The sequence below is a fragment of the Pelophylax lessonae genome (genome assembly GCF_965119305.1).
Source record: "Pelophylax lessonae genome assembly, chromosome: 5".
Lineage (NCBI taxonomy): Eukaryota > Metazoa > Chordata > Amphibia > Anura > Ranidae > Pelophylax > Pelophylax lessonae.
The window spans coordinates 44,529,493-44,545,512 of NC_138772.1; positions in this window are offsets into that span (position 1 = coordinate 44,529,493).

The window sequence follows — 16,020 nt, forward strand, 5'->3', positions numbered from 1 at the left end:
TGTAATAATAACACTGGCAGGGAAGGGGTTAACTTTATTGGTGATCAAGGGGTTAAATGTATGCCTGGTGCTTACTGACGTGTGTGGGGGGAGGGGACTGTGTGACACAAGGACAGCTATGCTGAATCCTGTAATCTGTCCCTGTCTGTCACTTAGGAGATCCGCCCGCTTTGTTTACACAAGCGGACGGATTTCCTCACTCGATCCCCGACGATCGGGGAAGAGCGGCCGTGATCACCGCCTCTCCTCCCCTGGCCTGACTCCCGCTGTGTCTGAATACAGCGGGAACGAGCCTCCAGGGGCGCGCGCGCCGCCCACACGGGACTGTGTGCCTGTGTCACACAGTCCCCTCCCCCCACACACGTCAGTAAGCACCATTCCTCCTTGGGCATGACATCCCTATCATGCAGAGCCCTGAAACACATCAGGAAGTTGCTTCGAGAGTTGCATCTTTGTTGATAGTTGGAGAATGTTGAACGCGAGGGTCAAGAAATTCAACTATTACTCCAAAACACATGGCATCTACTCCCAATTAGACCATATTTTTGTTTTCCAGTTCTATTTGAGTAATATTATTTCTTTGTCCATTGGGTCAATTACCATATCTGATCATTACCCAGTGACGCTTTCCTTCTCCCCTCCCAATGCACATCAGAGAGAAAGAACTTGGTGACTTAATGAGACCCTCTTGAATGCTATGATCAGAGGGTAACTGATTGCTCGAGCTAGGGTTAAAAAATAAAAACAACAGGAGATTTTAGATTTGCTTACTAAAATCCATACTTTGGAAATAAAACATAAACGTAATTTTGACCCCGCAGATGCTGTGGCCTTGGACACCCTTAGGCAGACTTTGGCCCAATGCTTGGAACACAGGGCAAAGGATAAGTTGTGTTTCTGGGCCCATCTTTTCTATGAGCATGGCAATAAATGTGGAAAGATATTAGCTCAAATGATGAAGAAACAACAGGCCATTTCCATTCTCTAACAGTGCAGGGTAAACGACTCATTACTCCATCCCTAGAGCTAGGGAATTTCAACGCTTTTACGAGTCCATCTATAACATTCAGTCAGTTCCCCATCTAGAAAGTTCCACAGCTCTTACTAATCGGGTCCAGGCCTACTTGCCGAAATCCATCATTCCTCGGTTGCCAGAGGACGTGCTGTCAGATTTAGAACGACCTATAACTTTTGATGAAGTAGGTAAAGGTATTGCAAAAGACCTGGCCCGGATGGCTACACAAACCAGTATTATAAAAAGTTGTTTTCCACCCTTGCAGACCCTATGTACACCTATTTTAAACATATTACACTGGATAACCCCTTGCTTCATGAATCTCCATTGGCCCACATCACAGTTTTGCCAAAACCGAGAAAAGACCCCCAATTCTGTGCAAATTACCAGCCTATATCTCTCTAAAATTCAGATACCAAGATCCTAGCCAGGCTCCTTGCGGTTTACCTTCAGGACCATATCACAGCTTTGGTTCATCGTGACCAGGCTGGCTTCATGGTAGGCTGTGAGGCCCATGACAATATTCACGTGCCATGCACTGAATATCATATTGTGTCATGCACTGGGCTCAGCAAGGCCCTGTGCCTAAGTCTTGTGTTGTACTATCGATGGATGCTGAAAAAGCCTTCGATAGGGTTAACTGAACTTATATGATAGAAGTGCTATGTGTCCTTGGGCTTGGCAGCAGGATGCTTGGGTTGATTTTGGCATTATATAGGGCGAGGGTGAGAGTCAATGGGATATTTTCAGAGCCTTTTCATATCCATAAGGGACCAGACAGGGGTGCCGACTATCCCAGCTACTCTTTGCCCTAGTGCTGGAGCCCTTTCTTAGGCAAGTTCGTAATAACCAGGATATAACCGGGCTCAAAGTTGGGTCGGTAGAACACAAACTATCTGCTTATGCAGACAATCTCCTTTTCTATCTCAGCAGGCCCCAAACTTTCCTACCTGTGTTCATGGAGGAATTACGTGGGTTTGATAGCATATCCAACTTTAAACTTAATTATAATAAGTTGAAATTACTCCCCATACATATTCCTACGGAGACGACTAATGCCCTTAGGCACTTTTTTCAGTTCCAATGGCAAACAGTTTCCCTATCTTATTTGGGCACCCATATCTCCCCTGACCCGAGGGTTCTGTATGACATTAACTAAGGTAAACTGCTAGAGCGGATTTTGGGAGATTTGAATGCGTGGCATGACTACCCCCTGACATGGTTTGGAGGTACAAATGTGATCAAAATGAATATTCTTCCCCGGATCATTTACTTCCTGCATACTATACCAATCCAACTGCCACAAGCCTTTTTTAAATGCTTAAAAAGATCCTTCTTGAAGTTTGTCTGGCATGGTAAACAACCTAGACTTGCATATGATGTGTTGCGGAGGCACAAAAGGGATTGTGGGACAGGATTGCCGGATGTATCTTTGTACTACAAAGCTATGACCTTAGTGCGTATCCTAAATTGGACTCATGACACCCCTACGAAAATCTGGTTTCCCCTAGAAAAGACTTTAACAGGCAGGAATTTGGCTGGGGCATCATGGATACCGGTGGGTAACAGAGGACTCTTGGACCTCTCCCTTGACTCGGGCAACTCTCACGGTGTGGGACAGAATAAATACTCATGGTGGGTATGCCGCTAGGACTTCCCCTCTAACACCTATCAGAGGCTTTCCATGGTTATCTCCAGGAGAGGATTTTCGCTTTTTTCATCCCTGGGGGTAGACGGAAAAACGTCATGCGCTAAATTCACCCCTGATGGGCGATTGTTGCCCCGGACACCCTGCGATCCCTCTACAGCAACTTACCGATGTCATCGTGGAGGTACAGACAACTGACAGACTTCCTCTCTAAATTACAGCCATCACTGTGCTCACTGGGTACATTATCCCCCTTTGAATCCTGGTGTGTATGGCCCTTGGACTCTAAGCATTTGCTATCTCAAAAGAACAAGTTAGTGCTTGGGGTGCATTCATAGACGACATACTATATTAAAGAAAGGGAGAGGGAATTGGGGACTGAACTTTCTCCTCCACAGATTTAGAAAATTGTGCATCTGACCCATGTTTCCTCCATCAGTTTCTGACTAGGTGGTATAGAACACCTTCTCGCCTCGGGCAAATGTTTCCAGGGTCTGACCCCAATTGCTGGCGCAGCTGTACCCAATGTGGCACATTTCTTCATATCTGGTGGGATTGTCCAAGGATTAGGACTTTTTGGGACTCATTAATTCCTTGGATTCAGAAAACATCCATACGGCCAGTTAAGGATGCGCCACTTCAGTTCCTCTTCCATGATGTTAGGACCTCGGTCAGACTGTACAAAAAAAGTGTGACTGTCTATTTATTGAATGCTGCCAAAAGCCTGATCCCAAGATATTGGACACAGGTCACTTGCCCCACCCTAGCTGAATGGAAGAGAGAAGTGAACCACATCATGGTGGGTGAACGTTGGGTGCTTACTGTTAAGGACCAGTTAAGGATCAGCTTCCGTGATATTTGGTCGGGGTAGATGTACTACTCCAAAGAGATCTCTGATGCCTAAATATATCTGCCCCAGATTGGTAGATACTCCCTTAGTCCCCCACTCTATTCCCAGTTGACACTAGAGGCCCGTAGGCAGTGTTAGATATAATGGTAGCATCCCTGACTCTACTTGACTATAACTGACTTTACTTTCAAATTTTTTTCACTTTGAGGTATTTGTCCCGACTTTCTTTCTTTTCTCTTTTTCTTTCCTATTGTTAATTTTTTTTTATTATTCAGAGGTACTGGTCCAATATTTTACACCTTTGTATAAGCTGAGGACTTCCTGGATAAGCACGATGTCCTATTTCTGGGCATACTGATCCAGTTCACAGGTCAGACTTTGATGAGTGATATACTTTGTTTGGCCCAGGGGCAAAATCTGTTGATATGTAATCTACCCTGTTGACTAGCTTAGTTGGATATTGATTGGGGATCTACCAAGTATATTTTTCTTATAATGCCATTGTTTTGTATAAACTTTGAATAAATTAAGATAAAAAAAATGTATATATATATATATATTACAAAAGTTGTACAAGCTGTACACTCACTATTTTACATTGAAGAAAAGTGTCATTTCTTCAGTGTTGTTACAGGAAAAGATATAATAAAATATTTACAACAATGTGAGGGGTGTACTCACTTTTGTGAGATACTGTATATGAGCTTGTTAGACATCCCATTCCAAAGCCATGGCCATTAAAATGGATTTGCCTCCCCCTCTTTCCCTTTGTAGCAATAAAAGCCTTCACTGACCCAGAAGGCCTTTCCACAAGATTTTGGAGTGTGTCTGTGAAAATTTGTGATCATTTGGCCAAAAGAGAATTTGTGAGGTCAGGTACTGATGTTGGATGAAAAGACCCGGTTCCCATTAGGCATTCCCATTCGCCCAAAGGTGTTCAGTAAGGTTGAGGTCAGAGCTCTGGGCAGCCCACTTGAGTTCCTGCAACAATTTTCTGAGAACAAAAAGCCCTGCTAATGTTGTACAAAGATACTTGGCTCAAAATCTGCTTTCCAATTCATCCCAAAGGTGTTCAGTAGAGTTGAGGTCAAGGCTCGATGAAGGCCACTTGAGGTCTTCCACATCAAACTCACCATGATGTCTTTTTTTTTTTGAAAATCTTTTTATTTGGTTTTAGCAGAAGTAAAGAAAACATATAGTAACAAAAACAATTGTGAGTATTAGGCTACATTCACACCTGAGCGTAGCGTTTTCCCGCGTTTTTACCACGATTTTACCGCGATTTTACAGCGATTTTTACCGCGATTTACAGGCGTTTTTACAGGCGTTTTTTGTGCAGGCATTTTTAGATTGAATAGAAACCAATGGAAAACGTCTGTAATCTGCCCAAAAAGAAGCTCATGTACTTTTTTGAGCGTTGGGCGTTTTGCTCACAGCGTCAAAACGCTCAGATGTGAACAGGGGCCATTGAAATGAATAGGATTTGTCTTGTTGGGCGTTTTGAGAGCTGATCCTAGAGCAGAAAAACTCCCCAAAAATGCCCCAAAATGCCTACATGTGAACGGAGCCTTACATAGGGAAAATATCAAAGAATATGAACGAGCATATACGGTATACAGCCAATAATGTAATTGACAGGGAGAAATGATCATTCAAATACCAAAATTTCTGTAGCAATCACTCTTTTACTACATTTATGTAAAGTGCTCAGCTGCATGGGGGAGGGGTGATGGATCTCGCTTATGCCCCCAGTGGGACCAGAAGCTAAGACACCACTGGGTGGAGGGCGCTCCGGAAGGGAACATACTGCGCCCCCCAAATAGACCCGGCCTCAACCCCACCACAACCGGACTCAGATAAGCATGCTACTAATGACAACAAAACATAGTAAAAATCATGCTTCATAACATATTCGTTCCAAATTGACCATCTGGCCTGATATTGTTGCATTTTAAAGTCGGTGAAAGCTAGATGTTTTTCATAAACATATGATTCCCCCACCAGTTGAATGACTTCCCCTTTGGAGGGGGTGTCGCCACTCTTCCACTTTCGGGCTATGGATAATCTTGCTGCAAAAATAATATTTTGGACCACCGTTCTAAATTGGGGAGGGTATTTATCAATGTCTATGCCCAATATGGCCTGTTCCACTGTCACCTTGTTAAAGAGGAAGTAAACCCCCCTCTGAAACTTGTACCCATAGATAAGCCTATGATAAGGCTTACCTATAGGTACTGTAAATATCTCCTAAACATGTACAGTTTAGGAGATATTTACCTTACATGCATCCAGTGACGTCACTGGCGCATGCGCTCTGAAGGAACGGCCGCTGGTGCCGTTCCTTCAGAGGCCCGTGCCGTGACCGTCGGCTCCCGCGCGTGTGCGCGGGAGTGACGTCACCGCGGCTCCGGCCAATCAGACGGCCGGATGACGCGATCCCGGAAGACAGGAGACTGATCATGTCGCCCATCATACAGGTAAGCGGGCGGCACGGAGGGGGCTAGTTCTAAGGTAAGTATTTCATAATGAGCTAGTATGCGATGCATACTAGCTCATTATGTGGAATATGAGGGGAATATCATAACAAAGCAATAAATAAATATAATACATCAGGCAGTGGGCTTGTACGGAGATAATAATAACATTGAAGCATAGTAATATAGCAGTAATTATTGTACATCAGTACATTGGAGCCCACTGCCTACAAAAAGGTACAAAAATGGGGGAACGGTAAAAGAAGGGGGGAAAATGGGACTTTAAATGAAGTGTGAGGACATGCAGTTGGTAATAATTGTTTAGAGAACATTGATAAAAAATAAAACAGGTTTATTATTACATATAAACTTGTGTAACATTGCATCAATTGCATAGTACATGCATATTGTATTGGCAGATCATGGTACAGTACAGAGCATAATATCGAAAACACATGATGTAATAGACTTGTACATAGGTTCCTTGGTAGCTATGGGTACATATTGTAGAATCCAAATCGTAGTAGAGTAGATGCATCGATAAAAAGCTCGACGCGTTTCGTGGACATGACCACTTTATCAAGAGCAGGTGCATCATAGAATATATATAAATATACAGCAGTAGAATCAGTATGCAAGACTAAGAGAACATCATGTAGCTTGGGTCAAGAGGGCAACATGTCCACACCGGGAGCTGAGGGAGTCCAACCAGCAGCCACATGGGGCACATCAAGAGGACATTCATAGAGAGGAAGTGTATCCAAGATATTAACAAGGGGGCGGTTTCAAATTAGCAGTCACCAAAGTAATCTGTAGGGGTGAGTACAAAAATATGAATAAATATTCAAAAAATGGTGACATTTATAGTAGTGTGACTTAAAGAATGATAGGTAAAGAAGGTTTCTTACAAAAAGGTAGGATACCAAAACAGTGATGTAAGTGGCCTATGCCAAAGAGGTATGGTGATAAGTATGGGGAAAAAGTGAACATAGAGAAGATAGGTATGGAGTACCATAGGAACCAATAGGCATTGACATAGAAAGAGTACCACTGCCAAGAGACCCAATAATGAGAGTGAGACCAGAAAAGCTAGTGAACAAAAAGGGGGGGAGTGTCCAAATCAAGTACCCATATGGCCAAAAGTATGTGGAGACTCCCTCCAAATAACGGGTTCCAGTGTTTCCAGTAAGGGGTACTGGTACTGCAACAGCATAGAAAGACATCGTAGGTGTGATGGTCAGGTGTCCACATATAGTGTATATTGTTGGCCTGGATAGAATTTATTTCTTTCAAAATCTAAATTTTCACTTTGAAGATGGCTGTGAAGATGTTCTCTGAACAGATGTTATTAATACTTCCTCAGAATCGACACACAATCAACTGCTACAAGGACAATTTCCTTTACTGTACTCTGAACACTTCTCACATCTGCAGGAATATAGATTCCTGTGACCCAATAACTGGTCTTTTTTATAGTGCTCTATGGAAACCACAAATACAGAAAATAGCAGAAGATGAAACCATTCCCTGGCTGAGCTGCACAGAGCTGGGGCACAGGTGTATGACAAGTCAATGAAGTGTATAACGGTAAATATCTCTATAGGGTTTTTATAGGCCATGTGGTAGGAGGACAGATGTTGCATAGTAAAGCGTAACGCTCAATGGGAAAAGCTATGCAAAATATATATCTAAATCAAAAACAATATACAGTATGTACTTGCTTTTTTTAAAAAGCCCAACTGCAGCCCAACTTTTTATCTAGTTTTGGATAGCACGGGGGAGAGTTAAAGTGGTTGTAAAGGTGAAAAACCTTCTGTGTGCTGCACCCCCCCCCCCCAGCCCCTGCTAATACTTACCTGAGCAGCTTTGCGATCCAGCGATGTGCACGAGAGCTTCGGCTCTCCGGGAACTCTCCCTCCTCATTGGTTGAGACAGCAGCGGGAGCCATCAGTTTGATGGTGCCTGGCCTGCATAGTTCCAAGGACAGTATCACTTGGCATGGCCAGCTGCATGACACCACTGATCTTTTTAGCAGCATTAAAGGTGGCTTTCTGACCACCACTGGAAGAGGACATTCTTCCCACTTTCTACCAGTATACAAGATGCATTTTTCCCACTAACCCATAGGCCCCTTTCACACGAACATTTTAATTAGGTCCACCTGTCTGTTTTTCAGGCGGACCCAATCGGAACCTCCATTCCCCTCTATGGAGCGGCGGATACAAACAGACATGTGTCTGTTCATACCTGATGGAAAAGGGAAAAATCCTGGAAGTCGTAAATCTCTGCAAAACCCTGTAAAAAGGTGTGACAGCCTCAGCCCGAGCTCTCCCCAGGCCACGCCCCAATTTGTTTCACCCCGTCTATGATCCCCATAAATAAGCTCTGTGGGCTGAGTAAACAAGTTGAGGGCGTGGCCTGGTTGGTGTCCGGGCTGAGCCTGTCATACACCTTCTTACTTGGTTTTGCAGAGATGTGTGACTTCCAGGACTTTTCCCTTTTCATTTGATGTCTAGAGCTGTGTAGAGCTCTGTCCTTGCTTGCACTCCAAGCAGTTGCTACATAAGAGGACCCGGTAGAGTCTTGAGCGGCACCTGTCAATTTGGTTTGGGTCTGTTTACATCTGCCTACATCTTTTTCTCTGTTCATTTATTATATGGGCATCACAGGGACAGGAAACCTGGCAGAAAAATTAAAGAGGAGCTTTAGTCAGTTCTGCAAAAATTAAAAGCCATTATCTACAAAAACTGTAGCTGCTGACTCTTAATAAACAGACCCTCACCTGTCCAGTGATCCAGCTCCATCCTCTCCCAGACCGGTTCTTTGCCGAGGCTCGGGTCCCTGGTGTTAGCATGTTAACCACTTAAGCCCCAGAAGATTTTACCTCCTTCCTGACCAGGGCCTTTTTTGCGATTCGGTACTGCGATTTTTTACTGCGTGACTTTAACGGACAATTGCGTGGTCGTGCGACGCTGTACCTAAACGAATTTCATGTCCTTTTTTCCCCACAAACAGAGCTTTCTTTTGGTAGTATTTGATCACCTGTGCGATTTTTTGATCATGCGCTATAAACAAAAAAAGCGTCAATTTTGAAAATTTTGCAAAAATAACAATATTTTTCACATTTTTTATATGAAATTCCCCCAAAAAAATGTAAAAATCAAAATTTTTTAACATTTTTGGCCAATTTGTTTTCTGCTACATATGTTTGGTAAAAGAAAAATCGCAAAAAGCATATTTTGATTGGTTTGCGCAAAAGTCATTGCGTTTACCAACTAAGGGAAAGATTTCTGTCATTTTTGTTGTTTTTTTAACGCGTAATGGCTGCGATCTGCGATTTTTTTTGTGGTACTGCGACATTGGGGCGGACAGATCGGACCCTTGACTGACATTTTTGACACTTTTGGGGTTACCAGTGACATTCCTGCACTAATCAGTGCTATACATATGCACTGTTACTGCAAAATGACACTGGCAGGGAAGGGGTTAACTTTATTGGGGAAGGAGGGGTTAAGTGTGTCCCTAGGGGCGTGCTTCTTACTGTGATTGGACATGGCTACTAGTGTAGGAACAGTGATCAACGGTCCTACATAGAACCGTATGATTACCATTCTTACACAGGGGAGAATGACCGGCGGCTTGTTTACATCAGCCGCCTGCCTTTCTCCCTTCACAGCCGACGATCGCGAGTGACCGGCGGACATTGGGTCCGCCGGTCACACGCACGGACTTCCCGGGGAACGAGCCGGGGCGGGTGCACGCCTTCGCAGGCGTGCGCTAGCCCGCTATTGGCTCACAAGCAAGTGACAGGCTAGTGACGTATATATACGTGACTTTGCCTGGCCGGGGCTGACCGCCGCAGTATATGTACTTGCGGCGGTCGTCAACCGGTTAACTGTGTGAACTGGCTGTTTCTCCTTGCGGCTTCACATTGCATATGTGCGATGAGCTCTGCGCCTTGTGAATGGTCCTGCACCTTCCTGTGCCCTGTGAATGGTCCTGCACCCTCCTGTGAATGGTCCCGCAGCCTCCTGCGCCATGTGACGTATCCCAATAGGTTTGCGAGGGAGTGGGGTCGAACTTCTGCTCCAAGTGGGAGTGGGTACCTGCCAAAACTAGGTACCCATTCCCCCCCCCCCCCCAAAAATAAATTCCAAAATGGAAGAGGAGGGGGCAGAAGGAGGAATTTCTGCTTTAACTCTTTCTTACACTATTAAAAAAAAAAAAAAAAAATGGCTGGAGTTATGCTTAAGGTGAACCTATCAGGGTAGAAACATGGTAGCACCAACTGTTGGGTAGCTATTAAAAGTTGTAAGCTGTGTCATCTCTATTTTCTAGAGAGTAATCAACCTGAGCAAAGTATATAGGAGACAAATTCATACTTAGCTGGCTGCATGCTTGTTCCAGAGCAGGGTTTCTCAACCAGGGTTCCTCCAGAGTTTGCTAGGGGTTCCTTGAGCAATTTCTATTTCTCAGACATCCCACTGACACCATTGATCTTTTTAGCTATCTGTAAGGGGGTATTTCTTCCCAATGCCCACATGTGTAAGGAGCATTCTTTCTACTGACCATCGCACTAATGTTTCATGAGTTGTAGATATAGTAATGTTAAGCGGGGGTTCCCTGCGATCGGAAAGTTATTTCAAGAGTTCCTCTGTGTTGAAAAGGTTGAGAAAGGCTGTTCTAGAGCCTGCTTGTAGATAATATTATCAATAATATGCGCTACTGTCCTAAATGCCTGGTCACTTTAACCACTTTACGACCGCTCACTGCGCCTCTACTGCGGCACAGTGGCTCTCGTTATCGTCCGCCACCGGAGGCTCGCTCCCGCTGTATTCATTCACGGCGGGAGTCGGGCCAGGGGAGGAGCGGCGGTGATCACCGCCACTCTTCCCCGATCGTCGGGGAATCGAGTTTGGAGATCCGCCCGCTTGTGTAAACAGAGCGGGCGGATCTCCTCACTGACAAACAGTGACAGATTGCAGGGTTCAGCATAGCTGAACATGCGATCTGTCCCTGTGTCACTCAGTCACCTCCCCCCACACATGTCAGTAAGCACCAGGCATACATTAACCCCTCCCTCTCCAATAAAATTAACCCCTTCCCTGCCAGTGTCATTTTTACAGTAACAGTGCATATTTATAGCACGGATTACTATAGAAATGTCACTGGTACCCCCAAAAGTGTCAAAAATGTCAGTCAAGGGTCCGATCTGTCCGCCGCAATGTCGCAGTCCCGCAAAAAAAAAAAATTGCAGATCGCTGCCATTACTCGTTAAAAAAAACACCAAAAATGACAGAAATCTTTCCCTTAGTTAGTAAACGCAATAACTTTTGCGCAAACCAATCAAAATACGCTTATTGTGATTTTTTTTACCAAACATATGTAGCAGAAAACAAAGTGGCCAAAAATTTTAAAAAATTTAGATTTTTACAATTTTTTGGGGGGGAATTTCATATAAAAAAATGTGAAAAATATTGTTATTTTTTCAAAAATTACACTTTTTTTGTTTATAGCGCAAAAAGTAAAAATCGCACAGGTGATCAAATACCACCAAAAGGAAGCTCTATTTGTGGGAAAAAAAGGACGTAAATTTTGTTTGGGTACGGCGTCGCACGACCGCGCAATTGTCAGCAAAATTCGCACAGAGCCGAATCGCAAAAAGTGGCCCAGACGTAAGACAGCAAAATCCTCCGGTGGTAAAGTGGTTAAAGGGTTTGTAATTGTACTCTATATGGCCAATAGCATGTGGACACCTGATCATCACACCTAAATTAGCTTGTTGGATTTCTCATTCTGAAACCATAGACATATCATAAAGTTGTGCCCCATTTGTGACCAGAACAGCCTCCACTTTTCTGGGAAGACTTTTTCATAAGATTTTGTATTGGTGTCTGTGGAATTTGTGTGCATACGGCCAAAACAGGATTTGTGAGGTCAGGAAGCAATGTTGAATGAGAAAACCTGGCTCCCATTAGGCGTTTCAATTCCTCCCGAAGGTGTTCAGTAGGGTTGAGGCCAGGGCTCTTTGCAGCCCTTGCAAGTTCCTCGACACCAAACTCATCCAACCATGTCTTTATGGAGCTGGCTTTGTACACAGTCATGTTGGAGCAGACAAGGGCCTTCCCCAAACTGTTACCACAAGGTTGGAAGGGCCTGAAAATGTCTTTCTTTGCTAATGTGTATCAGTGTAAATTGCATGACTATGTGCTTAAAGTGGAGTTCCACCCATTTTTAATAAATTGGATTACATAGATGTATGTAATCCCCTTTAAAACGACTTTTACCAATGGAAAGTTTTTTTTTTTTTTGCTAGTAAATACCTTATTTTCTGCTTTATTTATCCTCTTCTCACTTCCGGGTCCGGTCAGCGATTACGTCATTCGGCGATTCGCAGTCTGTGCTGGGATGGCAAATCTTGCTTTATTACACAGGAGATGAGCTGCACTGCGTGCTCTGCCCCGCCTCCTCTCAGTGAGCTGTATGTATGTAGTGTATTGAGGCTGTGCTCCGCCCCGCCTCCTCTCAGTGAGCTGTATGTATGTAGTGTATTCAGGCCGTGCTCCGCCCCGCCTCCTCTCAGTGAGCTCAGTGAGGAAATAATGCTTTCAGTCCTCGCTCACTGAGAGGAGGCGGGGCGGAGCACGGCCTGAATACACTACATACATACAGCTCACTGAGAGGAGGCGGGGTGGAGGCGGGGCGGAGCACGGCCTGAATACACTACATACATACAGCTCACTGAGAGGAGGCGGGGCGGAGGAGGGGCAGAACACACAGTACAGCTCATCTCCTGTGTAATAATGCGAGATTTCATGCCCTAAGATAAGTCCCAGCACACACTGCGAATCGCCGAATGACGTAATCGCAGACCGGACCCGGAAGTGAGAAGAGGATAAATAAAGCAGAAAATCAGGTATTTACTAGCAACAAAAAAAAAAAAAAACTTTCCATTGGTAAAAGTCGTTTTAAAGGGGATTACATACATCTAAAGTGACTAAAATGGGTGGAACTCCACTTTAAAGACGAGCTCCAGTCTCCCCCCGAAAAGTTAAGTCAGCAGCTACAAATTCTGTAGCTGCTGACTTTTAATATAAGGAAACTTACCTGTCCAAGGATCCAGCTCTGTCCTCACCCAAGCCGATTCTTCAGTAAAGGAAACCGGCAGTAAAGCCTTGCAGCTTCACAGCTGGTTCCCGCTGCACATGCGCGAGTCACGCTGCACTTTATTGAATGGTCATGCAGTCTTCTGGGACCTGTGATGTGTCCCAGAAAGTTGCAGGGGAAGGAGGGGGGCTGAACCGCGGTGATCTGAGTGCAAGTGGCAGTGGGTACCTGTCAAAACCAGGTACCCACTCCCCCAAAAAACTTCCAAAAATGAAAGAATAGGGGGAGAGGATGCAAAGAAGCGGAACTTCACATTTTGGGTGAAGTTCCGCTTTAATTTCAGGGTTTATGAATGTAATGTCCAGCAAGCTCCTGTAGGTGTAATGATCAGGTGTCTACAAACATTTGTCCATAAAAGACACTAATAAAAAAATGTCAGTAAGGATTTATATCTACTTTGTTTCTTTAAACCCAAAAACAAAAGACATGATACGTTGTACTTAACTAGTCCGTAGATCTGGTGATTGCAGTAGTTTTTCTTTTTATTTTCACCTGGTAACACTGCAAATCATACATTTTATGTTCTCGAGTGGCTATATTAATTTCTCCATTGTATTTATGGAGGCAGGCATGGCTGTCACACACAATGGACTTTAAACATGAATACTTTGTTTATCTCTATTACATGATCGAGTAATGGGATTAGTAGTTTACACAAGAATTAGAAGCACACTCGTGCTTCTGGTTAGCTCACAGGAAGTGGCAAGGACACTACATTTATTAGGACACTTCCTAATAATGTTCTTAAAGAATATGTTAACCCAACACTTCATATTCCTGATCTGTGCCATGTACTTGTATGAAAAAGTCTCCTGTTCTCTTTGATTTGCTTCCTTTATGTGAAATCCCTGGTGTTCCTGACAGTCCCTCTACTTTCCTATTAGAAACTGACCCCACTAGGCATGAGAGCACCCCATAGTCAGTTCTCTAGCTGTGCTGGGAACTCAGCCTGCTCTCCTTCAACGATCACACTTGACTTGTGCTGACACAACCCCCCTGTACAGCCATTACCTGGGAAGAGGAGTATGCAATGCAGTTTTTCCTCCCTGAGCTCCTTATGCAGCGGAGAGCGGAGGGAATGTGATCACTTATATAATAAGGGGGAAAAAAAAAGAAGAGGTATTTATAATGTTTTTTTATATCTTTACACAAATGTTTTGCCATTCATTTATATCTTAAACTGCTGGTATTTGATGACCTTTGCATTTTTTTGTTGCGCTTTAAACAAAAAAAAAAGACAAAACACATCCAATAAAAAAAAATAAAATGGAATTTCCTCAGTCAATATGTATTCTGCTACATATTTTTGGTTAAAAAATCCCAATAAGTGAATATTGATTGGTTTGCGCAACAATTATAGCCTCTACAAACTATGGGATATGTTAAGGCTCCGTTCACATGTAGGCGTTTTGGGGCGTTTTTGGGGCGTTTTTCTGCTCTAGGATCAGCTCTTAAAACGCCCAACAAGACAAATCCTATTCATTTCAATGGCCCCTGTTCACATCTGAGCGTTTTGAAGCTGTATACAAAACGCCCAACGCTCAAAAAAGTACATGAGCTTCTTTTTGGGCAGATTACAGGCGTTTTCCATTGATCTCTATTGAATCTAAAAACGCCTGCACAAAAATCGCGGTAAAAATCGCGGTAAAGTCGCGGTAAAAATCGCCGCAAAAATCGCGGTAAAAAAACGCGCGAAAAACGCTACGCTCAGGTGTGAATGTAGCCTAATAGAATTTTTATTTATTTATTTTAACTAGTAATAGCAGTGATCAGGGACTTATGGGAACATTTGTCATGCATCAGTTAAAAAATATCACCAACTGATACAATCCACCTGTTGATCCCATACATTGGCAATAATCTCTCTCACCCACAGGTGGTTAAGTCTCTTATGTATAAAATGGCTGCTGCATATTCAATGAGCTACAGTTAGGTCCATAATTGGGACATTGACACAATTCTAATTTTTTTGTCTCTATACACCACCACAATGGATTTGAAATTACACAAACAAGATGTGCTTTAACTGAAGACTTTCAGCTTTAATTTGAGGGTATTTACATCCAAATCAGGTGAAAGGTGTAGGAATTACAACATTTTGTATATGTGCCTCCCACTTTTTAAGGGACCAAAAGTAATGGGACAGATTAACAATCATAAATCAAACTTTCACTTTTTAATACTTGGTTGCAAATCCTTTGCAGTCAATTACAGCCTGAAGTCTGGAACACATAGACATCACCAGACGCTGGGTTTCATCCCTGGTGATGCTCTGCCAGGCCTCTACTGCAACTGTCTTCAGTTCCTGCTTGTTCTTGGGGCATTTTCCCTTCAGTTTTGTCTTCAGCAAGTGAAATGCATGCTCAGTATGATTCAGGTCAGGTGATTGACTTGGCCATTGCATAACATTCCACTTCTTTCCCTTAAAAAATTCTTTGGTTGCTTTCGCAGTATGCTTTGGGTCATTGTCCATCTGCACTGTGAAGCGCCGTCCAATGAGTTCTGAAGAATTTCGCTGAATATGAGCAGATAATATTGCCCGAAACACTTCAGAATTCATCCTGCTGCTTTTGTCAGCAGTCACATAATCAATAAATACAAGAGAACCAGTTCCATTGGCAGCCATACATGCCCACGCCATGACACTAGCACCACCATGCTTCACTGATGAGGTGGTATGCTTTGGATCATGAGCAGTTCCTTTCCTTCTCCATACTCTTCTCTTCCCATCACTCTGGTACAAGTTGATCTTGGTCTCATCTGTCCATAGGATGTTGTTCCAGAACTGTGAAGGCTTTTTTAGATGTTGTTTGGCAAACTCTAATCTGGCCTTCCTGTTTTTGAGGCTCACCAATGGTTTACATCT